The sequence below is a fragment of the Dysidea avara genome, chromosome 11 (assembly GCF_963678975.1).
Source record: "Dysidea avara chromosome 11, odDysAvar1.4, whole genome shotgun sequence".
Lineage (NCBI taxonomy): Eukaryota > Metazoa > Porifera > Demospongiae > Dictyoceratida > Dysideidae > Dysidea > Dysidea avara.
Genome location: NC_089282.1, coordinates 17,372,620 through 17,377,768, shown reverse-complemented (window position 1 = coordinate 17,377,768; position 5,149 = coordinate 17,372,620).

The following is a 5,149-nucleotide window of genomic DNA, read 5'->3' as shown; positions in this document are numbered from 1 at the left end:
TTGTGGCGTACTGGGGATTTCCGGTAGCTACTAGTCTGGTGACAGCCGCATTCACAACCTGTGCAGATGGAATGCAATTATAATTTGAAAATGCGCGCGAAACACGTGTACAACTTCCTGTAATGCGCTAGTAATGGCTTCTATCAGTAGTTCCTCGTCCTCTACGCACCCTTACATTTGTGCAGGTTGCTGAAAAGACATAAGAAACTCGCCAGGAAGGAGGCTGCTGTATACTGATGCCTGCCAAAATATTTCGGTTGTATGGCGTGAGCTATTTGATGATGAATTGATTCGAAGAGGTCTTCGACCCCAGGCTGTAGAACTGCTGAATACAGCAAGACCCTCTGATGCACAAACCTTAGGAAGATTGTGTCGGAGATGTTATGATGTACTAGTGAGATACAAAAAGTTACAAGATTCTGTAATAAGGCAAACGTGTCAGAAGCAATAGACCAACTTCTTCCTGCCAACGTCTTGTGAGCCTTCTTTAAGTGGCTCAGAGTCACCTGAACCAAACGAAATTCCTTACTATATGCCACCTACTCCTAAACGACCAGCAAGGTCAACTAATTCAGATAAATCTCCAGAAGTTGGGGTATGTAGTTATTTGTTTGAATTTACAATACAACAAGCTCATATACTAACAGCTATAATACATTACAAGAAATTTGAGACTGCTTTATTGGAGAGTTTTGATGATATTTAAAAATATTTCTCCTGTTGTCTTTAGAGTAATTCAGCAGGAAACCATATACTTGTAATTCCCTTACAGGTGGTCAGCTAGCAGCTTATCTAACTAATGAAAGCCATATAAGTGCCAAATATATTCATAAGAGACCTTGCGAAGGCACATTGAATTTCTTCACAAGGCATTTTGTTAATGTGATTCATTATTGCAATGAATAATTTTACCTATATGTCAGCTTACATTACAATATAAGAGGACTGTAATAGCAGAGATCAAAGACACTTAGCTATGCTTTGATGCAGGCTGAAATAATTTTAAAACCCACTAATAGAGCATTCAATAGTGACCTCCATTTCTTGTAATGATTTATATAGCTACTTGGATGCTGCACAACATCCAGCCTGTGGTATAAAATTGTTTATAATGCATTGTTATACTTGTAGACATATCTTTTATACAAGAAGAGAGCACGATGTTACTTACTTAGTAATAGTTAGACACTTGCAATAGGTGTCTTCGAGGATTTAAAAACCATCGGTGACGTCAATAATTACCTCGGCTGCTGACGTCACCGATGGTTTTTAAATCCTCGAAGACGCCTATTGTGAGTGTCTAAGTGTTTTAGACAATGGCGTAGAAGCAGTGAGTTAGTATAGAGAGTTCCCATTGTAAACACCTAGGGTATTTCAGCGAGCAAAAGATGTGAGGTCGCGCAAGCCATGAAGCGCGAATAACTGAAGGTTTGTAAAGTCCGAGGTAAAGTCGATAAAAAGTATGTTTGAGCATAGATAATATATATATTATCTATGGACCAACAATGACATTATTATTTTTGTAAAGCATAACTAGTTTGGAGTATGTAGGCGCAAGGGAAGGCCAATTAAACAGGCCCGTAGCCAGGGGGGTTCTGGAGAACCGCCCTCTTGGAAAAAAGGTCCACAATTTCAGTTAAAAGGTCCACAATTTTAGTATACAAGTACAAATTTTCAGGAGCAAAAGTCTATTAGCTTTTACTAGATACCATGCACTAATAAGAAGCTAAATTAAGTGCTCCGAGTAACTCATTCAGTGTTTGTATTAAATGCAATGCAAGATCGAGATACTTTAATAGAGCAGTCATCCACTCTAATAGAACAATCACTCTAATAGAACAGTCACAATTGCATTTTCTTTTAAAAGCTACTCAATTTACATGTAGACTGTCTAAACTGAGCTTTCATTAAAATATAAAATTTTGGTGGACAAGCCCCTCCATGCAGAGTCCACAAATAGTATCCACGCTTCAACTCCATGCAATGTCTAAATTTTATTGTTTAAGACATCCTTTGTTTTGTTCCACTGCCCCTGTTGATCATGGCAGAGTGCTCAATCTTTCCCATTCTTATTCACTGTGACATTCCAATATATTATATTTAGATACATGCATGTGCAGATGTATAATTATTACAGTAGCAGTAGAGATATTTTTCCAGATATTATCTATACAGCTGGCCTTCAGCTTACCTAAAAAAATGTTATTTTTATTGACTGAAATGCCACTAAATTCAGCCTTTTAGTATCTATTTTCAAAACATTTCCTGGGGGGGGATACCCCCAGACCCCCCTAGTTTCACATCCCATAATATAATCTGAATCATGTCATATAAAAATGTCCACTTTTCTAAAAGAACCTACCCAGACAAAAGTCTGGCTACGGCTCTGTTAAATAAGTCAGGCATCTGCTTGTAGGTGAGGTGCCCATATTGGGGATGCATATTCAAGGATGGGTCTAACAAAAGTTTTATAGCAGTTGGACTCGATATGTCTTGGACAGTAGTTTAGGTTTCTTCTTATAAAAGCTTGAGTAGCATTGGCCTTAGCACAGATATTATGAATGTAGGTGAGATGTTCATCAAAAGTTATTCCTAAGTATTTTGCACTAGAATTGCAAAATCTTGAATTTTCAGGATTAGTTTTATTTGATGAGGAAACAGATACTGGGGGCATCTGTGGGCCGAGGTGTATTGGAAAAGTTTTGTACCAGTTGGTTTGGGGAGTAGTTGACTCGTGACCTTCCTTCTTATAAAGGCTTGAGCGATGTGTTGCTTACCTAGATAGCTATTACACTTGGCATGATGGTTAGCTGCATATATATGACTGACATGTTTGAGCCCACTCTGAGACATGCGAGGCTATTAAAGTCTCACATCAACTTTCTTAATTGCTATTAATAAAAGCAATGCATACCTATATACAATCAAGACTTTCTTATTATTATAGTACCCAAAGGAAGGGATGTCATAAACCCTAAGGGTGTAGAGAACACACCACACTTCATTTGTACAATAAAATCATAGTCCTTCTAAACAACTGATTGATTGAGAATTTCAAGTGTGCATGCGTATGTATATTAATTTTGATAATAGTTTCTCAGTTTCCAATAGCTATATGGTGTAATACATAACATTTGATAGGTGAGTTGCTAACTTCATGCAGCAACAGCAGTTGCAAGGAAACAGAACTGTTGTATAATCAAGAAGTTAAAAGTTTGGCAGTACAAAAGTGAGTGAGTAACAACATCCAGTACAGCACAACATTTTATAGTAACAAAACTTCTCAGGGAAGGATTTACAAATAGGACACAAGCCCTCCTGAAAATTTTATATACTCCTTCTCTCACACCATACCAAAAATGGAACAATTTACCAGACCACGTTGTAAATTCACCATCTCTTGATCATATAAAATTGTGTTTATTAAAAAAATGTTTTATGATTGTTAGCTATGTAAGTTGATATTTGGTAATTGTCCTATCTGTACAAATTGAAACTGTACAGCAATGGCAAGTGATAAAAGTAATTTTATCCTGTATTGTTGCAAGGTCCTTCATAACTCCACATAGCTATGACTTTGCAAGTTGTAAAGCAGAAAATAATGTTACATACTGTAACTTCTAAACTGCATCTGTTTCAGACTGTTTTCATTTATGATGTTTACCTTGTTTCACTAGCTCACAGGAATTTCTGCATGCATGTGATACAAAAGGTTACCAAGTGGATGTGGACTTAGATCATAGACACTTATTATTTCTTAACAAAAATACAGAATAATGGTGCAATCTGATTGGCTAAAAAATGCGATGATAATTCTATTCCATTGCTGCTAGGTCATCCACACTATATTTAGTCAGTGAAAACATAACTTTGACAACTTTTGCCTGGTGTCACTAGTTATTAGGGCTTAAACCACATATTGATGACATTGTTCAAGTGTGTAATTATACTCTAATAGAGCATTCCCTATTATTTAAAATATTTTTGATCTACTATAATACTTTATAGCCACATAATTATGTAAAATTTGAAAAGGGTTTCCTGGGACCCAAATGTGCCTTGGATAAAGAGGGACTTAGGTTTGAGATCTAATTTTGGTGAATTTGATATCTGTCTTTCACAATTTTGCTAAGGGAATTGTTACATTTCTAACAGATATCATCTGAAGTGTTGAAGGTTCTAATGTTTTCAGTAACTGGTCAAGCATTTCAATTTAGCTATTATACACATGTAGCATGACTAGCATCTTAGGCATCACATAGTGGTACAGAAAAATGTCAATGCCATAAAATTGTAGATTTTTCCATCACAGATAATTCTGCTGAAGACTGTTTTCCAAAAAAACTTGCATTTTGTACATAAATCAAGCTTTACAGTATGTAACAAATGCTATGTATTAAAAATTATACAGTGGCAGATCCAAGCGGGGCACAGGAAGCATGTGCCCCTTCCCCCCAAAAAATCTAAAGCAAGATAGTGCTCTAATAGAGCAGTCAGTCAAATACTCTAATAGAACAGTCATCACACAAAAACACTATTGAGTTGCTGAGTATGAAAACTAGCATCTACAACACTATCCCATGCATGGGAACATTTAGCCTACTAAGAATATTATTTTGTAAATAAAATGCACATGGTCTTGTGTATGCCATTCTTTAGACCATAGATCCTGTACACGCTCTATGTTTAGACTATTATACAGTTAGGTAACTGAACTACTCATGACTGTCACAAATCTTCATCCACTTAGGAAGCAGTATTATTTAAGATATGTGTGCGCATAAACTACTCTATACATTTAATTTTCAGTCCTGAAACATACGACATAGCTTTAGCACAGCCCCATATACCTCTAGCTACTACCCTGGTGTACCCTCCTTTACAAACCCTGGATCTGCTCCAGTTATATTATAATTCTATACTGTAACAGTAAATTTCAGTGTACTAATTCTTCACTACTAGTTTACCCTGCTAGCTACCCTGCATTGCTTTATTGTTTCGAACCAGATAGTAAGACATGGCATTCACTTTATATAGATACCTTAATATTCCACCACTCCATTTTTTGGGCTTACAACATATTTACGTACCTTAGCCTTCTTGTGGGCCCCTACTATTATTATAATAACAACAATTTTATTACTTTAGA